The sequence below is a fragment of the Aquarana catesbeiana genome, linkage group LG08 (genome assembly GCF_042186555.1).
Source record: "Aquarana catesbeiana isolate 2022-GZ linkage group LG08, ASM4218655v1, whole genome shotgun sequence".
In the NCBI taxonomy this organism is placed as follows: domain Eukaryota; kingdom Metazoa; phylum Chordata; class Amphibia; order Anura; family Ranidae; genus Aquarana; species Aquarana catesbeiana.
This window is the reverse complement of record NC_133331.1, coordinates 1,618,233-1,640,315: the sequence shown is the minus strand read 5'-3', so window position 1 is coordinate 1,640,315 and position 22,083 is coordinate 1,618,233.

Here is a 22,083-nt window from a genome sequence, read left to right as displayed (position 1 = left end):
TCAACGCTGGTCTGCACTGGTCAACGCTGGTCAACGCTGGTCTGCACTGGTCAACGCTGGTCTGCACTGGTCAACGCTGGTCTGCACTGGTCAACGCTGGTCTGCACTGGTCAACGCTGGTCAACGCTGATCTGCACTGGTCTGCACTAATCAACGCTGGTCTGCACTGGTCAGCATTGGTTTGCACTGGTCAGCATTGGTTTGCACTGGTCAACGCTGATCTGCACTGGTCTGCACTGGTCAGCATTAATCAACGCTGGTCTGCACTGGTCAGCGCTGGTCTGCACTGGTCAGCATTGGTTTGCACTGGTCAGCATTGGTTTGCACTGGTCAACGCTGATCTGCACTGGTCTGCACTGGTCAGCATTAATCAACGCTGGTCTGCACTGGTCAGCGCTGGTCTGCACTGGTCAGCATTGGTTTGCACTGGTCAGCATTGGTTTGCACTGGTCAGCATTGGTTTGCACTGGTCAGCATTGGTTTGCACTGGTCTGCACTGGTCAGCATTAATCAACGCTTGTCTGCACTGGTCTGCATTGGTTTGCATTGGGAAAAAAAACAAGAACATTGTCCATTTTATCACTTGGTGGTCCACCACGGTACAATGCAACAAAGTGACCGTTCAATAATATGTTCCCCCAACATTTCCTCCCCTGATATGTGGCTGCTGTACTGTGTACTTGTATGAAGAAGTCTCCTCTTCTCCTTGTATCGCTTCCTTTGTGTGAAATCCGTTGGTGATCCTGCCAGCCCCTCTGCTTTCCTATTATAAACTGACCACACTAGGCGTGAGTGCACATACATCCCAGCATGGTCGGTGCTCAGGTAGTGTTCTCAGTCCTCCAATGGTCAGATTTGTGCTGACATGCCCCCCCCCCACACACACACACACACACACACACACACACACACACAGCCATTCTCTAGGAAGATTAGTGTACTGCTGTTTCTCCTCCCCCAGCTCTCTAAGCCCCTTATGCAGCTGAGAACAGAGGTCAGGTAATCACTTATAAAAAAAAAAAAAAAAAAAAAGTATTTATAATGTTTTTATATCTAAACACAAATGTTTTGCTTTTCATTTCTATTTTAAACTGGATGTCTTGTTGTAGAAGGTGAGGGAGTCCCATAGACTTTAACACACAGCAAGGTGTAAATATCGGATGTGTTGTGAATGAGCCCATAGAGTTCATGTAAACCCAATTCATAGAATTTCATCAGTATTAACACGTTACAATGTTTCAAATGTGTTTTTAATACTTCGAAATCTGCAGCTTTTCTTAAAATAATACTTGGTGATCCCGCCATGAAGGTCCTTGTGCATGCAGGCACTTCCTGTTATAGGATGACTACAGCCTGACCGTGATTTTACAACCGCACCCCTGTGTTGTCACCATAGCCGAACCTAGGGGAAGGGGGAGCAGGGGGGGGCATGTGCCCCCCGGGCACCGCTTTGGGAGGAGTTTTGCCATCTGTGTCGATCCTCCTGCAGCAGCTGAGAGCCGACCTCTCCTCCTCTTCCTCCAGCCGGCGTTCAGCTGCTGCAGGAGAAAAATGCAATGGATCGATATCAGTAAATGCCCCTCCTGTCCATGCCCCTTCTTCTGCTGCCCCCCTACCGTTTGCTGCCCCGTTCCCTCCGCAGCGTTGCCAGTTTCCCCCTCCCCCCCTTTTCCTGGCTGCTGCAGCAGATCTGAATAGATGAGTGGGGGGAGGGGCTGGTAAATATGTCATTTACTGTCTCCTTCCTTTTCTAAATGAACACTGTGAGCGATCGGCACTGATGGAGATTTCAAAGCGGCTGAGCCGACACGCATTCGATTGCCACGTTCCACTACTGTTACCATCAAGAATCCCACCCTGAGAAAAGCCACAAAGCCAACGCCGGAGTCCATGAAAAACAAGATAGGACCGCAAAGAGGACGCAGAAGATCAGCAGCACTAAGATACAACAAAAAAGGCCAAAACGACGATTGTTTATGATATCAGAACTTCTCCAAACTCCAGTCAGGAAATTCACCGACTTTAATCTCCTCCTCTTTGTACCCCAATAAATAAAACATCACAAAGATCCTCTTCTCCGTGTCTTCTTGTTATCAGTAGAGAGAGAAGAGACTCCAATGGATTCATCACACCGGAGAAATACCAAAATATCATAGTGCCAGGAATTGTCTATTGTTTTATTACATATGGGGGGGAAATAACGATCGTCTCCCCTGCAGATTGTGTAAGTTTTGCCCCCTTACATAGAAATGAAGGGTCTATAATTTTTATCATAGGTGTATTTTATATGATAGAGACAGAATATCAACCAAAAATCCAGAAAAATCACACAATACAAATGTTATAAATGGAGTAAAATAAGTATTTGATCCCCTTAGTAGTTGGTGGAGAAACCCTTGTTGGAGATCACAGAGGTCAGACGTTTCTTGTAGGTGGTGATCAGTTTCCACACATCTCAGGAGGGATTTTGTCTTCTTTACAGATCTTCTCTAAATACTCGAAGTTTCATCTCCTCCATACATTTTCTATAGGATTAAGGTCTGGAGACTGGATAGGCCACTCCATGACCTTAAGGTGCTCCTTCTGGAGCCACTCCTTTGTTGCCTTGGCGATATGTTTTGGGTCATTGTCATGCTGGAAGACCCATCCATGACCCATCTTCAGTGTTCTGGATGAGGGAAGAAGGTTCTCCTCCAAGATCTTACAATACATGGCCCCGTCCATTGGACCCTCAATGCGGCAAAGTCGGCCTGAACCTTTATCAGAGAAACACCCCAAATTATCATCCCTACAGTCACACACCATCCCTACAGTCACACACCATCCCTACAGTCACACACCATCCCTACAGTCACACACCATCCCTACAGTCACATCATCATCCCTACAGTCACACCACATCCCTACAGTCACACCACATCCCTACAGTCACACATCATCCCTACAGTCACACACCATCCCTACAGTCACACACCATCCCTACAGTCATATCATCCCTACAGTCACATCATCCCTACAGTCACATCATCCCTACAGTCACACACCATCCCTACAGTCACACACCATCCCTACAGTCACATCATCCCTACAGTCACCCCATCCCTACAGTCACACATCATCCCTACAGTCACATCATCCCTACAGTCACCCCATCCCTACAGTCACCCCATCCCTACAGTCACACCATCCCTACAGTCACACATCATCCCTACAGTCACACACCATCCCTACAGTCACATCATCCCTACAGTCACACCATCCCTACAGTCACACATCATCCCTACAGTCACACACCATCCCTACAGTCACACACCATCCCTACAGTCACACACCATCCCTACAGTCACACACCATCCCTACAGTCACACATCATCCCTACAGTCACATCATCCCTACAGTCACACACCATCCCTACAGTCACACACCATCCCTACAGTCACATCATCCCTACAGTCACACATCATCCCTACAGTCACACATCATCCCTACAGTCACACACCATCCCTACAGTCACACACCATCCCTACAGTCACACACCATCCCTACAGTCACATCATCCCTACAGTCACACATCATCCCTACAGTCACACATCATCCCTACAGTCACACATCATCCCTACAGTCACATCATCCCTACAGTCACACATCATCCCTACAGTCACACGTCATCCCTACAGTCACACGTCATCCCTACAGTCACACGTCATCCCTACAGTCACACGTCATCCCTACAGTCACACACCATCCCTACAGTCACACATCATCCCTACAGTCACACATCATCCCTACAGTCACACATCATCCCTACAGTCACACATCATCCCTACAGTCACATCATCCCTACAGTCACACACCATCCCTACAGTCACATCATCCCTACAGTCACACATCATCCCTACAGTCACACATCATCCCTACAGTCACACATCATCCCTACAGTCACACATCATCCCTACAGTCACACCCCATCCCTACAGTCACACATCATCCCTACAGTCACATCATCCCTACAGTCACACACCATCCCTACAGTCACACACCATCCCTACAGTCACACATCATCCCTACAGTCACATCATCCCTACAGTCACATCATCCCTACAGTCACATCATCCCTACAGTCACATCATCCCTACAGTCACATCATCCCTACAGTCACACATCATCCCTACAGTCACACATCATCCCTACAGTCACACATCATCCCTACAGTCACACACCATCCCTACAGTCACACACCATCCCTACAGTCACACATCATCCCTACAGTCACACATCATCCCTACAGTCACATCATCCCTACAGTCACACATCATCCCTACAGTCACACACGGAGGTGGAAACATGATGATTTGGGGGTGTTTCTCTGATAAAGGTACAGACCGACTTTGCCGCATTGAGGGTCCAATGGACGGGGCCATGTATTGTTAGATCTTGGAGGAGAACCTTCTTCCCTCATCCAGAACACTGACAATTGTATCTCTGGACCGATATAGAATATTTATCACTTTCTCCCACAAATAGAACTTTCTTTTGGTGGTATTTAATCACCACTGGGGGGGGGGGTTATTTTTTGCTAAACAAATCAAAAAAAGACCGGAAATTGTGGAAAAAAAACTGATGTGCACTGATGAGGGGGCACTGATGAGGGGGCACTGATGAGGAGGCACTGATGAGGGGGCACTGATGAGGAGGCACTGATGAGGGGGCACTGATGAGGGGGCACTGATGAGGGGGCACTGATGGGCAGTGATGAGGAGGCACTGATGAGGGGGCACTGATGAGGGGGCACTGATGAGGGGGCACTGATGAGGGGGCACTGATGAGGGGGCACTGATGGGCAGTGATGAGGAGGCACTGATGAGGGGGCACTGATGAGGAGGCACTGATGAGGGGGCACTGATGAGGGGGCACTGATGAGGGGGCACTGATGAGGAGGCACTGATGAGGGGGCACTGATGAGGGGGCACTGATGGGCAGTGATGAGGAGGCACTGATGAGGGGGCACTGATGAGGGGGCACTGATGGGCACTGATGAGGAGGCACTGATGAGGAGGCACTGTTGGGCAGTGATGAGGAGGCACTGATGAGGGGGCACTGATGAGGGGGCACTGATGAGGAGGAACTGATGGGCAGTGATGAGGAGGCACTGATGAGGGGGCACTGATGGGCACTGATGAGGGGGCACTGATGAGGGGGCACTGATGAGGGGGCACTGATGAGGAAGCACTGATGGGCAGTGATGAGGGGGCACTGATGAGGGGGCACTGATGAGGGGGCACTGATGAGGAGGCACTGATGAGGAGGCACTGATGGGCACTGATGAGGGGGCACTGATGAGGAGGCACTGATGAGGAGGCACTGATGAGGGGGCACTGATGAGGGGGCACTGATGAGGGGGCACTGATGGGCACTAATGAGGGGGCACTGATGAGGGGGCACTGATGGGCACTAATGAGGGGGCACTGATGAGGGGGCACTGATGAGGGGGCACTGATGGGCAGTGATGAGGAGGCACTGATGAGGGGGCACTGATGAGGGGGCACTGATGAGGGGGCACTGATGAGGAGGCACTGATGGGCAGTGATGAGGGGGCACTGATGAGGGGGCACTGATGAGGGGGCACTGATGAGGAGGCACTGATGAGGGGGCACTGATGAGGGGGCACTGATGAGGAGGCACTGATGGGCAGTGATGAGGAGGCACTGATGAGGGGGCACTGATGAGGAGGCACTGATGGGCAGTGATGAGGAGGCACTGATGAGGGGGCACTGATGAGGGGGCACTGATGGGCACTGATGAGGGGGCACTGATGGGCACTGATGAGGGGGCACTGATGAGGGGGCACTAATGAGGGGGCACTGATGGGCAGTGATGAGGAGGCACTGATGAGGGGGCACTGATGAGGGGGCACTGATGAGGGGGCACTGATGAGGGGGCACTGATGAGGAGGCACTGATGGGCACTGATGAGGGGGCACTGATGGGCACTGATGAGGGGGCACTGATGGGCACTGATTGGCAATGTTTGGGCTGCACTGATAATCAGTGTAAATGTCTCGGTCACACGTTCCGGTTACCGGCTCTCCTTTCCTGATAACTGTGAAGTTTGTGTACATATGATCAGCTGTGATGGACAATTTACCGCGATCGGTGATCAGTTGTACAGGAAGGACACATCGATCACAGAGCATGCTGGATGTGTACCCCAGGGGCGCACAGGGGGGAGGGGTGCTTCTGGGGGGACATTAATAGACGCCCTCTTAGAACACTGTGGCTGTCCTTCAGCTATAGATCGGTAATGAAGTCGGTAAAGTGATAGTAAACTCTCCATATACCCAGTGTAGTGTCTGGTCTCAGGTGACACACAGAGATGAAACAAATCCTCCTACATAAGTTGTACCCGTTTATCTGCAGTCTTCTCTACATCCATCCCAAGTGCAGCATTTATAAAACTTGTCTGAGATGTCAGAAAAAGGGGAAAGAGAGCTGAAGTTACACTCTGCAGAGCTCAGTGAGAGCTGATTGGAGGGAATGGGCACACCCCCTTCACACAGGAACAGAACTAAGGCTGTCAATCATAGGCTGTGTGCTGGAGCTCCTCCCCTTTCACCATTGTTCTCTTTGAAATAAAAGGAATAAAGAGAGCGCACATCTCATAGTGCAGTAAGGTGGGGAGAGAATTAATGATGATAAAAGACAATAAAATGTTACACTCACATGTGGGAATGGGAGAGGGGGTGCGGTACCAGGCAGGGTGCTGGAGGTGGTATGAAGTCCATACAAGGGATGTCTGGCTCCCCGCCTTGGCCACAGGCTGGAGAGAAACGATCGGCTGCTGGAGGATCCGACGCTGCAAAGAGAGATGGAGGAAGAGGTCCAGGAACCACATCAGAGAGTCCCCTGCTCTACACTGGGGGGGGGGGGGGGCTCCCCGATATTTAATGTTCTGAATCTCCATGGATCTGAACCTGGATGGAAACTATTTGACTTGTTATCAGCCTCCTGCAATCCCTGAATGGTAGAGGGACTGACAGCACCTGGAGCCAATCAGGTGTACCCCAATCCAACACCAGGTGCTGTCAGTCCCTCTTCTGAGTGCTGTATGGGGGGGATTGCAGGAGACTGATAACAAGTCATATTCAGGTCCAACCATGAGAGAGATAATATCAAGGGGTCAGGTGAGTGTAGAGTCCCCACCTCATCCCTTTAAACCTGAACACACAATAATTACTCAGGTTCTGTGGATGATTAACGTGATAATTAAACTCACTTGGTGCCTCATCTGCAATCAATCAGCCTCAGAACCCGAATAATTCATATGTGTTCAGGTTTAAAGGGATGAGATGGGGACTCTAGGTGAGTTATAGCTGTATACATTACAAGGGGGGCTGTAAATACTCTCTCAATAAAATAAAAAAAATAAGGAAAATCCACTTATAGCGACAAAGTAAATCAAACAATGTACATTTATAATCACAGTGCTGTAATGTCCATAATAGCCATAATGTAGCACCCTCTAGTGTGCTACTAGCGGTAGTGCAGATACATTTTTTTGGCCCAGGGATAATCCTGAGGCATGGAATCTGGGTCGGGGTTATTAGAGATTAGGACTGGATGACTAATCCTGGCAGCACTCTGGTGCCTCCCCCTGTTTCTGTAATGATGGAGAGTGTTCTAGAAGATAGTGGGCAAAGGCAGGAGGGGTGGCATTGAATATTTAGGGGTCCTTAGCCAATCCCCAGGAAGTGGGCCTGGCAGGGGATTAAGGAGCCCTTAAACAGAAATGGGCCATGCTAGTCAGGGAGTTGGATGGAAGATGGAGAAGTAGTGCTGAGGGGTGGCCCTTGAGGGACCCCTGCCTGGGAGGGTTGGAGCTCAGAAAGCTTGCCTGGAAGGACCCACCACAGTAGGCAGTTGAGGGGACCCTAGTTCCTGGGTCTGTACACCCGCTGTGCCCATTATGAAGAGTTCCCACCATCCCTGTGCTGAGTTCCCGGGTCTGTACACCCGCTGTGCCCATTATGAAGAGTTCCCACCATCCCTGTGCTGAGTTCCCGGGTCTGTACACCCGCTGTGCCCATTATGAAGAGTTCCCACCATCCCTGTGCTGAGTTCCCGGGTCTGTACACCCGCTGTGCCCATTATGAGGGGTTCTCACCATCCCTGTGCTGAGTTCTGGGGTCTGTACACCCGCTGTGCCCATTATGAGGGGTTCCCACCATCCCTGTGCTGAGTTCCCGGGTCTGTACACCCGCTGTGCCCATTATGAGGGGTTCCCACCATCCCTGTGCTGAGTTCCCGGGTCTGTACACCCGCTGTGCCCATTATGAGGGGTTCTCACCATCCCTGTGCTCAGTTCCCGGGTCTGTACACCCGCTGTGCCCATTATGAGGGGTTCTCACCATCCCTGTGCCGAGTTCCCGGGTCTGTACACCCGCTGTGCCCATTATGAGGGGTTCTCACCATCCCTGTGCCGAGTTCCCGGGTCTGTACACCCGTTGTGCCCATTATGAGGGGTTCCCACCATCCCTGTGCTGAGTTCCCGGGTCTGTACACCCGCTGTGCCCATTATGAGGGGTTCCCACCATCCCTGTGCTCAGTTCCCGGGTCTGTACACCCGCTGTGCCCATTATGAGGGGTTCTCACCATCCCTGTGCTCAGTTCCCGGGTCTGTACACCCGCTGTGCCCATTATGAGGGGTTCCCACCATCCCTGTGCTGAGTTCCCGGGTCTGTACACCCGCTGTGCCCATTATGAGGGGTTCTCACCATCCCTGTGCCGAGTTCCCGGGTCTGTACACCCGCTGTGCCCATTATGAGGGGTTCTCACCATCCCTGTGCCGAGTTCCCGGGTCTGTACACCCGCTGTGCCCATTATGAGGGGTTCTCACCATCCCTGTGCCGAGTTCCCGGGTCTGTACACCCGCTGTGCCCATTATGAGGGGTTCTCACCATCCCTGTGCTGAGTTCCCGGGTCTGTACACCCGCTGTGCCCATTATGAGGGGTTCTCACCATCCCTGTGCTGAGTTCCCGGGTCTGTACACCCGCTGTGCCCATTATGAGGGGTTCTCACCATCCCTGTGCTGAGTTCTGGGGTCTGTACACCCGCTGTGCCCATTATGAGGGGTTCTCACCATCCCTGTGCTGAGTTCCGGGGTCTGTACACCCGCTGTGCCCATTATGAGGGGTTCTCACCATCCCTGTGCTGAGTTCCCAGGTCTGTACACCCGCTGTGCCCTTTATGAGGGGTTCCCACCATCCCTGTGCTGAGTTCCCGGGTCTGTACACCCGCTTTGCCCATTATGAGGGGTTCCCACCATCCCTGTGCTGAGTTCCCGGGTCTGTACACCCGCTGTGCCCATTATGAGGGGTTCTCACCATCCCTGTGCTGAGTTCCCGGGTCTGTACACCCGCTGTACCCATTATGAGGGGTTCTCACCATCCCTGTGCTGAGTTCCCGGGTCTGTACACCCGCTGTGCCCATTATGAGGGGTTCCCACCATCCCTGTGCTGAGTTCCCGGGTCTGTACACCCGCTGTGCCCATTATGAGGGGTTAATTTTGTTTATTGAAAAATCTTACAAACAACAACTTCTATACAATAAAACCATAATAAATAAATAAAACATATTTACAAAATAATTGAATATGATAATACAAAACAAGAACATAATAAATGGTACAAACCAAATTGCGCACAACACAATCCCTATGGGAGAGCCAGACTAAGGAACATCACCGTCACCATGCATGGAGCCTTTTATCAAAAATAGATTTCATCTTGAAAATCTAGGGGAGTGAATCAAGAATAGAAAGAAAAGCCGCACACCCCGAGATCAACAGGCAGCAGCTACAGAGTCCTGATATTCCTCCACGCCCTTATCCAGACCTCCTGCTGCCACCTGCCTTTCTCAAGACCCCAAATCTTCCCAACCTCACCCAGAATGTCCTGCACCACCACTTCGACAGGGAGGATTTTACTCCGTAAGGATACCTGACACCGTGCACTCCACGTGAAATAACGGACTACTAGACTAACTAAAAAAAGTGTTTCCAAATCATAATCCCGACGAGTCTGGAATGCCCCATACACCCACTCTGCATAACTCATATGGGGGAGGAAGGGTATACTCAGAGCCCTCCCCACCCTCTTGTACACCTCTATATTAAAAGGGCATTGAAGTAAAAAGTGATCCATGGACTCCACCACTCCTCCACACTCCACTCTTGGGCAGCCCCGATCACTCATGGAAAGAAACTTACACCCACAGATATCTTCGCCCTGATCAGTCCGGCAGGTACCTATGAATATGATTTGTCCTTTATCCGTCCGGAGTCTTTGGACATATTTTGGGAGAAGTATGAACACGTGTGTAGGGGTCTGCAGGACTGGAAAGGGCTCATCCCAAAGCTTGTATCACGCCAGCCCCTTATTAAAATGGTCACAATTTTGGTCCGCAATGAATCCATACCGCAAGGGGATTTATCTGTATGGTTGAGGAGGTATGGAGACGTCCTGAGCCCCCTAAAAAAGATTGTGGACGATCGGGAAATATGGATGGGGGGGATGGTCTGTGCAGCTAAAATTAAAGGTCGTTGACAATGTTGTCCAGCATCTGCCATCCTCAGCTTTCCTGGGGAGGGACAGGCTGACCATCTTCTATCCAGGCCAGCCAAAGCTCTGCAATAAGTGTGGTGATAAAGGACATCTCACATCCTCCTGTCCAGTGATGAAGTGCTCTCTGTGTCAGGGTATAGGACATTTGGTGAAGGATTGTAATATCATCAGGTGCAATCTGTGCAATGCGGTGGGACATCCTTACAGTCAGTGTCCTGAGGCAATGCACAACAATCCTGAGCTCATGAGAGAGTTCTTCCGCCTGGACATAGAGGATGCTCGGAGCTCAGCAGCTGGGGTGCCTGTGAGTCCATCCGAGTCTGTGCCAATACCTAATGTGTCTCCCCAGTCTGTGGTGCCCCAGTCTGTGCCAATACCTAATGTGTCTGTGTCTCCCCAATCTGTGGTGCCCCAGTCTGTGCCAATACCTAATGTGTCTGTGTCTCCCCAATCTGTGGTGCCCCAGTCTGTGCCAATACCTAATGTGTCTCCCCAATCTGTGGTGCCCCAGTCTGTGCCAATACCTAATGTGTCTGTCTCCCCAGTCTGTGCGTTTACCCAGTGTGCCCATGTCTTCTGTAGGTAAGTTATCAGTTGCCAAAAATGTGTCCAATCCTTCTGTGTCTTCTAAAATTGCAGAGGCAGCAAGAGGTGCTAAAGCAGGTGCGTCAGGTGTGGTGCCAACCCCCCTCCCCCGACGCTGCAGGGTTTCTATTGAGGATCGTGGGGTGCAGAGGATTGGGGTGGATGGTGGAGAGGCTGGCCTGGTGGTAGATAAGGGAAGGGGGAGTGGGGGGGAGGTGGGTGAAGGGGAGGATAGGGGTGGGGAGGCTGTTGAGTCTGGTTTGTCTAAGGATGATATGGAGTGGTTGGAGGATAGGAGGAGGAGGGGCAAAAGAAGGAAAAAAGGAGGTTCAGTTACCTTAAATCCTAAATTTTTGCCTTTAGAAAATAAGTTTGAGGTCCTGTCTGATGATGATGATGAATGGGACTCATTCAGTTCTGCATCCTCTATGGATGATGAGTGCCAGGGTGCAACAAAGCGCGCTGGTTCTCCAGGAAGAGGGAGTGGTCAGGCTAAGAAACGGCTGCCTCAACTACCCTAATGGCAGTTCCCACTCCGTTAAAAGTGGCAACCATTAATGTTGCCAGCTTAAGATCAGTAAGTGCTCGTCATATGGCCTTATTTTTGCTCAGCGAGTTTGATGCTGACATTTTGTTTTTGCAAGAGACCCATCTGAGTAGTCTGGCCGATATACATCTGGCAAAGAAGGAGTGGAGACGTGGTCCCTCATTTTGGTCTCTTGCGGCCGAGCCTTACAGCGGAGTTGCAGTCCTTTTTTCTGGTATGGTAACGTGCCGGGGGGTAATTGAGGTAGAGATAGGGAGATGCATGGTCGTAGACGTCTCTGTGAAGGGGCAGGACTTGCGCCTGATTAACATCTATGGTCCCCAGACGAAGTGGGACAGGAAATGCCTCTTTACAAAGATTAAGCCTTTTCTTTTTACAGCCCAGCAGGTTATCTTTGGAGGTGATTTCAACACCATTACTAGGTCTAAAGAAAGGAGAGGTTTCAGAGATAAGCTGGGCTATGACACCCTTTTTCTTAATGCGATAGTTAGGGAAGCAGGTCTGGTAGATGCGCACATTAAGCGCTGCCCAGACAGCACGGGGTTCACTTTTCAGCGAGGTAGTAGTCAGAGTAGGATAGATAGGTTTTTTTTAAAGGGAGACTCCGCTTTTTCGGCACCTGTGTGTCGGGCAGTGGAGTTTTCTGATCACTGTATTCTATCTGTGACTCTGAATGCCCCAGACATGCCACCTAGGGGGAGGGGTATCTGGAGATTGAATTCGGTCCTCCTGGAAGACGAGAGAGTAAGACAATCCTTTGAGGATTTTTTTCAAGCACAGGTAACGATCCTAGACTTTTGCAACAGCAAGTCAGAATGGTGGGAGCTTGTTAAACAGCGGACTGTTGGGCTTTTCAAGGCCATAGGAAGAAAGAAGCAGCAAGATAAGTATATCACCTACCAGCGTTTGCGGAGGAAACTTGACCGCCTTGTTTCGAATGGAGGAGATTCAGGGGCGATCTCTGAGGTGAAGCTCCTCCTTAGGAGACATCAATATGACCGGCACGCCTCTTTGGTTCAGGAGAGGGATTATGGGAAATACCATTCGCCTGACCCTTACCAGAACTGTAAACAGAGCGTAGCAGTTAAGACGGTCAATGGCCTGAGGGACAGTACGGGCTCTCTGACGAAGTCTAGGTCAGGGATCCTGGAGGTTGTCAGGTCATACTATGCCGATCTCCTGGGAGGAAGGAACCTTGATCGGACAAGGATGTTGGGTTTTTTGGACTCTACACCAGGACTGGAAAGTAATGTTCCATTGATGAATTTGACAGATGAAATCACTGCAGATGAGGTAATCCAGGCTATTGATAAACTGGCCATCAAGAAAACTCCAGGGCCAGATGGTCTGACAGCCGAGTTCTATAAATGTTTTAAGACGATCCTGGCTCCCTACCTTGCAGAGGTTTTTAATGGCTGTTTGAATGAGGGTTCTCTCCCTCCCTCCATGAGGCAATCTGCAGTGATCCTTCTGCCAAAGGGTAAAGATCCTTCGATGATTGGGAATTGGCGCCCCATTAGCCTTCTTAATGTCAATAGAAAGATACTGGCAAAGATTTTCTTCTGCGATTATCACCAGTGGCAGGCAGTTTGTTATCCCGCCACCAGCACTGTTCGGTCCAAGGTAGAAGCACTTTCTCAGCGGTGTTAGCTGTCCAGGAGGCCTTGGAGCGTTGTAGGGCTGCTGGTTGGGGTAAATTTTTGCTGACATTGGATCAGGCTAAGGCCTTTGATCGGGTTAATCATGAGTACTTGTGGCTCCTTCTTGACAAATATGGCCTGGAGGGGGGTTTCATTGATTGGCTCAAGATTTTGTACAAAGGGGCTGAAAGCTTTCCTCTGGTTAATGGTTGGGTCGGGCAGCCCTTTGCGGTCGGCTCGGGTGTGCGTCAGGGGTGTCCATTGAGTCCTCTGCTATATGTGTTTGCAATCGACCCATTCATTAGAAGGCTAGAGAGTGGACCTTTGTGTGGGGTACCTTTGGGCATCGCTGGTGAGCCTCCTTTGAAGGTTGTGGCCTATGCTGATGATGTTTCTGTTTTTATCTCTGGGACTGCGGAGGCGCAGGAAGTGGTCTCAGTGATAGGGCAGTATGCAGGGGCATCAGGTTCAAAGGTCAACCAGGACAAGTGTGAAGCTTTCTGGATGGGTGTGGAAGGTGAGAGCTTTGTTCTCCCGGATGACTTCCCGGAGCCCCAACAAAAAATTTGAGTTCTAGGCATTGAATTTGGCCCAGGTGACTATGGTCATGCAAATTGGGTGAACAGGCTGGAGAATGCCGATGCCAAGGTGGCAAGCTGGAAAGGTTGGCAGCTTTCCTTGAGGGAAAAGGTTGATCTGATCAAGACTTACCTGATTCCGATTTTTCTGTATGTCAGTTTTGTTTGCATCTTGCCAGTTTCTCTCTATACCAGGATCTATAGTTGTTTCTTCCAGCTGTTATGGGGGAACAGAATAAACCTTGTCAAAAGGAATGTGACTTACCTTCCTAGGCGGGAGGGTGGTCTAGGGATGGTCAACCCTGTAGTCTTTTTCTCTCTGATGTTTGTGAAGTACAATCTTGGTAACATGTTGGCGGAGAGACCGTCTGGGTGGGTTGGTATTTTCCAGTCCTGGTTTAGGCCCTTTCTGTGAGACTGGGAAAATGGTGGGCCAGTGAAAAGCCTGAGGGTCAAGCATGAACAGCTCCCGGCTTATGTTGCCCCGTGGGGGTTGGGAGGGCTCTGAGTATACCCTTCCTCCCCCATATGAGTTATGCAGAGTGGGTGTATGGGGCATTCCAGACTCGTCGGGATTATGATTTGGAAACACTTTTTTTAGTTAGTCTAGTAGTCCGTTATTTCACGTGGAGTGCACGGTGTCAGGTATCCTTACGGAGTAAAATCCTCCCTTTCGAAGTGGTGGTGCAGGACATTCTGGGTGAGGTTGGGAAGATTCGGGGTCTTGAGAAAGGCAGGTGGCAGCAGGAGGCCTGGATAAGGGCGTGGAGGAATATCAGGACTCTGTAGCTGCTGCCTGTTGATCTCGGGGTGTGCGGCTTTTCTTTGTATTCTTGATTCACTCCCCTAGATTTTCAAGATGAAATATATTTTTGATAAAAGGCTCCATGCATGGTGACGGTGATGTTCCTTAGTCCCGTAGGGATTGTGTTGTGCGCAATTTGGTTTGTACCATTTATTATGTTCTTGTTTTGTAGAATCATATTCAATTATTTTGTAAATATGTTTTATTTATTTATTATGGTTTTATTGTATATAAGTTGTTGTTTGTAAGATTTTCAATAAACAAAATTAACCCCTCATAATGGGCACAGCGGGTGTACAGACCCGGGAACTCAGCACAGGGATGGTGGGAACCCCTCATAATGGGCACAGCGGGTGTACAGACCCGGGAACTCAGCACAGGGATGGTGAGAACCCCTCATAATGGGCACAGCGGGTGTACAGACCCGGGAACTCAGCACAGGGATGGTGAGAACCCCTCATAATGGGCACAGCGAGTGTACAGACCCGGGAACTCAGCACAGGGATGGTGGGAACCCCTCATAATGGGCACAGCGGGTGTACAGACCCGGGAACTCAGCACAGGGATGGTGGGAACCCCTCATAATGGGCACTGCCGGTATACAGACCCGGGAACTCAGCACAGGGATGGTGGGAAACTGCCATTCCACTCCCTGACAGCGAGGTGTGAGGTTGCTGGTTCCTTTGCTCCTGTGCTTCCAGAGACCAGGGACTAGAGTTGCTCCTCTGCCCCAGGAGTGATGCAGGATCCTGGGGAGGACCCTGGTGGAGGCCCCCTGGATAGGCCTCAGCCTGTGGACAACACTGGGCCTGGCCCAAGGAAAGATGAGTCCCTGTCTGCCTTTAGACGGAGGGTTATTGAAACGCTGAAGCGGATTGAGAAGGAAGAGGAGAAGTTGGTGGCTTTGAAAAATGAATTTAAAAAGAAAAAGCAGATTTGTGCCAAAGTGTTCAGCAAGAAAAGACCGGCTCTGAGGCCTGAGCTGAAAGACCTGGAACAAGCTCTGCGGAAGCAGAAAGAACTGGTGAGTTCTCTGAAGGAGAATAGTGGAGCATTTAAAGAAAAATATAAGAATGAAGAAAGATTCAGCCAAATGAGAAGAGGAGCCGCTTCCTGCATGGAGGGTGAGGAGACCAGTGAGGAGATGCAGGTACAGACATCAGAGAGTGAGAAAGTGGGCCCGGAGGATGAGCCCAGCTCTTCAACACCTCAGACATCTGCTGAGCCCTCAATGGTGGAGGCCTCTGTCCCCTTCACTCCCCAGCAATGTGGAACATCTGAGCAGGAGGTTGAAGGTTCTGCCATGCTGGATTTCATCAATAAACTTGAATCCACTTCCACTTCCCAGGATGGTGAGGAAAAGATGGACGCCGTTCCTAGCCCTGTGGAAGAAAGACCTGTGGAGAGACAAGGTGCAGGTACAGTGTGTGTGCAGGATGATGGTGTGAACTTTAATGACAATGTGCTTGCTGAGGGTTGTAGTGCTGCAGGCAGTCAGCCCAGACCCATAGACAATGTACAACATGCAATAACATCTGCTAATAACTGGCAGCTCCAGTCTGCAGAGAGGTCCATGGACAATACAGAGACTTTGCCTGGACCAGGCACAGCGGCTGTTCCTGTGAATGGTGGAGGAGATGCTGGGTGCAGTAGTGCTACAACTTTCCAGGAGTCTGCAGCAGCCATGACTGTGATTGATCCCAGAAAAGAAACCATGTGCTCGGGGGAGGGGGAGGGTCCTGCCTCTAATCAGAAGACTGCTATCCCAGCTGATTCAGACTCTCTGCCAGCAGGTTTGAATGTGTCTAAGGACAAGACTGCAAATGCTGCTGGTGTAAGAAAAACTTATGCTGGTGTTGCTGCTACAGGATCTGGGAAGGGGGAGCAAGCAGGGAGGGAGCATGAAAATGTTTTATCTTCCTCCATGTTTAAAAGGAGGAATGTTGTGCGATTAAAATGGGAAGGCGGTGGAATCCCCCCACATAGGAGGACAGTGGTGGATAAAATCCTGCAGATGGGGTTTACACCCACAGATATCTTCGCCCTGATCAGTCCGGCAGGTTCCTATGAATATGATTTGTCCTTTATCCGTCCGGAGTCTTTGGACATATTTTGGGAGAAGTATGAACACGTGTGTAGGGGCCTGCCGGACTGGAAAGGGCTCATCGCAAAGCTTGTTTCACGCCAGCCCCTCATTAAAATGGTCACAATTTTGGTCCGCAATGAATCCATACCGCAAGGGGATTTATCTGTATGGTTAAGGAGGTATGGAGACGTCCTGAGCCCCCTAAAAAAGATTGTAGATGATCGGGGAATATGGACGGGGGGATGGTCTGTGCAGCTAAAATTAAAGGTTGTTGATAATGTTGTCCAGCATCTGCCATCCTCAGCTTTCCTGGGGAGGGACAGGCTGACCATCTTCTATCCAGGCCAGCCAAAGCTCTGCAATAAGTGTGGTGATAAAGGACATCTTGCATCCTCCTGTCCAGTGATGAAGTGCTCTCTGTGTCAGGGTATAGGACATCTGGCGAAGGATTGTAACATTATCAGGTGCAATCTGTGCAATGCGGTGGGACATCCTTACAGTCAGTGTCCTGAGGCAATGCACAACAATCCTGAGCTCATGAGAGAGTTCTTCCGCATGGACATGGAGGATGCTCGGAGCTCAGCAGCTGGGGTGCCTGTGAGTCCATCTGAGTCTGTGCCAATACCCAATGTGTCTCCCCAATCTGTGGTGCCCCAGTCTGTGCCAATACCTAATGTGTCTCCCCAATCTGTGGTGCCCCAGTCTGTGCCAATACCTAATGTGTCTGTCTCCCCAGTCTGTGCGTTTACCTAGTGTGCCCATGTCTTCTGTAGGTAAGGTATCGGTTGCCAAAAATGTGTCCAATCCTTCTGTGTCTGTGTCTTCTGAAATTACAGAGGCAGCAAGAGGTGCTGAGGCAGGTGCGTCAGGGGTGGTGCCAACCCCCCTCCCCCGACGCTGCAGGGTTTCTATTGAGGATCGTGGGGTGCAGAGGAGTGGGGAGGATGGTGGAGAGGCTGGCCTGGTGGTAGATAAGGGAAGGGGGAGTGGGGGGGAGGGGGGTGAAGGGGAGGATAGGGGTGGGGAGGCTATTGAGTCTGGTTTGTCTAAGGATGATATGGAGTGGTTGGAGGATAGGAGGAGGAGGGGCAAAAGAAGGAAAAAAGGGGGTTCAGTTACCTTAAATCCTAAATTTTGCCTTTAGAAAATAAGTTTAAGGTCCTGTCTGATGATGATGATGAGGATGAATGGGACTCATTCAGTTCTGCATCCTCTATGGATGATGAGTGCCAGGGTGCAACAAAGCGCGCTGGTTCTCCAGGAAGAGGGAGTAGTCAGGCTAAGAAACGGCTGCCTCAACTACCCTAATGGCAGTTCCCACTCCGTTAAAAGTGGCAATCATTAATGTTGCCAGCTTAAGATCAGTAAGTGCTCGCCATATGGCCTTATTTTTGCTCAGCGAGTTTGATGCTGACATTTTGTTTTTTGCAAGAAACCCATCTGAGTAGTCTGGCCGATATACATCTGGCAAAGAAGGAGTGGAGACGTGGTCCCTCATTTTGGTCTCTTGCGGCCGAGCCTTACAGCGGAGTTGCAGTCCTTTTTTCTGGTATGGTAACGTGCCGGCGGGTAATTGAGGTAGAGATAGGGAGATGCATGGTCTTAGACGTCTCTGTGAAGGGGCAGGACTTGCGCCTGATTAACATCTATGGTCCCCAGACGAAGTGGGACAGGAAATGCCTCTTTACAAAGATTAAGCCTTTTCTTTTTACGGCCCAGCAGGTTATCTTTGGAGGTGATTTCAACACCATTACTAGGTCTAAAGACAGGAGAGGTTTCAGAGATAAGCTGGGCTATGACACCCTTTTTCTTAATGCGATAGTTAGGGAAGCAGGTCTGGTAGATGCGCACATTAAGCGCTGCCCAGACAGCACGGGGTTCACTTTTCAGCGAGGTAGTAGTCAGAGTAGGATAGATAGGTTTTTTTTAAAGGGAGACTCCGCTTTTTCGGCACCTGTGTGTCGGGCAGTGGAGTTTTCTCAACACTGTATTCTATCTGTGACTCTGAATGCCCCAGACATGCCACCTAGGGGGAGGGGTATCTGGAGATTGAATTCGGCCCTCCTGGAAGACGAGAGAGTAAGACAATCCTTTGAGGATTTTTTTCAAGCACAGGTAACGATCCTAGACTTTTGCAACAGCAAGTCAGAATGGTGGGAGCTTGTTAAACAGCGGACTGTTGGGCTTTTCAAGGCCATAGGAAGAAAGAAGCAGCAAGATAAGTATATCACCTACCAGCGTTTGCGGAGGAAACTTGACCGCCTTGTTTCGAATGGAGGAGATTCTGGGGCGATCTCTGAGGTGAAGCTCCTCCTTAGGAGACATCAATATGACTGGCACGCCTCTTTGGTTCAGGAGAGGGATTACGGGAAATACCATTCGCCTGACCCTTACCAGAACTGTAAACAGAGCGTAGCAGTTAAGACGGTCAATGGCCTGAGGGACAGTACGGGCTCTCTGACGAAGTCTAGGTCAGGGATCCTGGAGGTTGTCAGGTCATACTATGCCGATTTCCTGGGAGGAAGGAACCTTGATCGGACAAGGATGTTGGGTTTTTTGGACTCTACACCAGGACTGGAAAGTAATGTTCCTTTGATGAATTTGACAGATGAAATCACTGCAGATGAGGTAATCCAGGCTATTGATAAACTAGCCATCAAGAAAACTCCAGGGCCAGATGGTTTGACAGCCGAGTTCTATAAATGTTTTAAAACGATCCTGGCTCCCTACCTTGCGGATGTTTTTAATGGCTGTTTGAATGAGGGTTCTCTCCCTCCCTCCATGAGGCAATCTGCAGTGATCCTTCTGTCAAAGGGTAAAGATCCTTCCATGATTGGGAATTGGCGCCCTATTAGCCTTCTTAATGTCGATAGGAAGATACTGGCAAAGATTTTCTTCTGGCGATTATCACCAGTGGCAGGCAGTTTGTTATCCCGCCACCAGCACTGTTCGGTCCAAGGTAGAAACACTTTCTCAGCGGTGTTAGCTGTCCGGGAGGCCTTGGAGCGTTGTAGGGCTGCTGGTTGGGGTAAATTTTTGCTGACATTGGATCAGGCTAAGGCCTTTGATCGGGTTAATCATGAGTACTTGTGGCTCCTTCTTGACAAATATGGCCTGGAGGGGGGTTTCATTGATTGGCTCAAGATTTTGTACAAAGGGGCTGAAAGCTTTCCTCTGGTTAATGGTTGGGTCGGGCAGCCCTTTGCGGTCGGCTCGGGTGTGTGTCAGGGGTGTCCATTGAGTCCTCTGCTATATGTGTTTGCAATCGACCCCTTCATTAGAAGGCTAGAGAGTGGACCATTGTGTGGGGTACCTTTGGGCATCGCTGGTGAGCCTCCTTTGAATGTTGTGGCCTATGCTGATGATGTTTCTGTTTTTATCTCTGGGACTGCGGAGGCGCAGGAAGTGGTCTCAGTGATAGGGCAGTATGCAGAGGCATCAGGTTCAAAGGTCAACCAGGACAAGTGTGAAGCTTTCTGGATGGGTGTGGAAGGTGAGTGCTTTGTTCTCCCGGATGACTTCCCAGAGCCCCAACAAAAAATTCGAGTTCTAGGCATTGAATTTGGCCCAGGTGACTATGGTCATGCAAATTGGGTGAACAGGCTGGAGAATGCCGATGCCAAGGTGGCAAGCTGGAAAGGTTGGCAGCTTTCCTTGAGGAAAAGGTTGATCTGATCAAGACTTACCTGATTCCGATTTTTCTGTATGTCAGTTTTGTTTGCATTTTGCCAGTTTCTCTCTATACCAGGATCTATAGTTGTTTCTTCCAGCTGTCTTTTTCTCTCTGATGTTTGTGAAGTACAATGTTGGTAACATGTTGGCAGAGAGACCGCCTGGGTGGGTTGGTATTTTCCAGTCCTGGTTTAGGCCCTTTCTGCGAGACTGGGAAAATGGTGGGCCAGTGAAAAGCCTGAGGGTCAAGCATGAACAGCTCCCGGCTTATGTTGCCCCGTGTTTGAAAATGCTTCGGCAGTGGCAAGTAACAGCAGGAGAAGTCAAATCTCTTCCAAGGAAACTTCTTGAGAAGCGGATCATGAGCTCTGCTTTTTGCGAGCCACTGGCCTTGAGGGATTGCCCAAGCCTGGTTTTGGGGGTGGGTTTGCGATTGATTAACTTGGAGAGAATCCCAATGAAGTTTAGGGATCAGGCTTGGCTTGCCTTTCATGGAAAACTATATGTGAAGGGCAACTTGAAGTTTCTTTCCATGAGTGATCGGGGCTGCCCGAGAGTGGAGTGTGGAGGAGTGGTGGAGTCCATGGATCACTTTCTACTTCAATGCCCTTTTAATATAGAGGTGTACAAGAGGGTGGGGAGGGCTCTGAGTATACCCTTCCTCCCCCATATGAGTTATGCAGAGTGGGTGTATGGGGCATTCCAGACTTGTCGGGATTATGATTTGGAAACACTTTTTTTAGTTAGTCTGGTAGTCCATTATTTCACGTGGAGTGCACGGTGTCAGGTATCCTTACGGAGTAAAATCCTCCCTGTGGAAGTGGTGGTGCAGGACATTCTGGGTGAGGTTGGGAAGATTCGGGGTCTTGAGAAAGGCAGGTGGCAGCAGGAGGCCTGGATAAGGGCGTGGAGGAATATCAGGACTCTGTAGCTGCTGCCTGTTGATCTCGGGGTGTGCGGCTTTTCTTTGTATTCTTGATTCACTCCCCTAGATTTTCAAGATGAAATATATTTTTGATAAAAGGCTCCATGCATGGTGACGGTGATGTTCCTTAGTCTGGCTCTCCCCTAGGGATTGTGTTGTGCGCAATTTGGTTTGTACCATTTATAATGTTCTTGTTTTGTAGAATCATATTCAATTATTTTGTAAATATGTTTTATTTATTTATTATGGTTTTATTGTATATAAGTTGTTGTTTGTAAGATTTTCAATAAACAAAATTAACCCCTCATAATGGGCACAGCGGGTGTACAGACCCGGGAACTCAGCACAGGGATTGTGGGAACCCCTCATAATGGGCACAGCGGGTGTACAGACCCTGGAACTCAGCACAGGGATGGTGGGAACCCCTCATAATGGGCACAGCGGGTGTACAGACCCGGGAACTCAGCACAGGGATGGTGGGAACCCCTCATAATGGGCACAGCGGGTGTACAGACCCGGGAACTCAGCACAGGGATGGTGAGAACCCCTCATAATGGGCACAGCGGGTGTACAGACCCGGGAACTCAGCACAGGGATGGTGGGAACCCCTCATAATGGGCACAGCG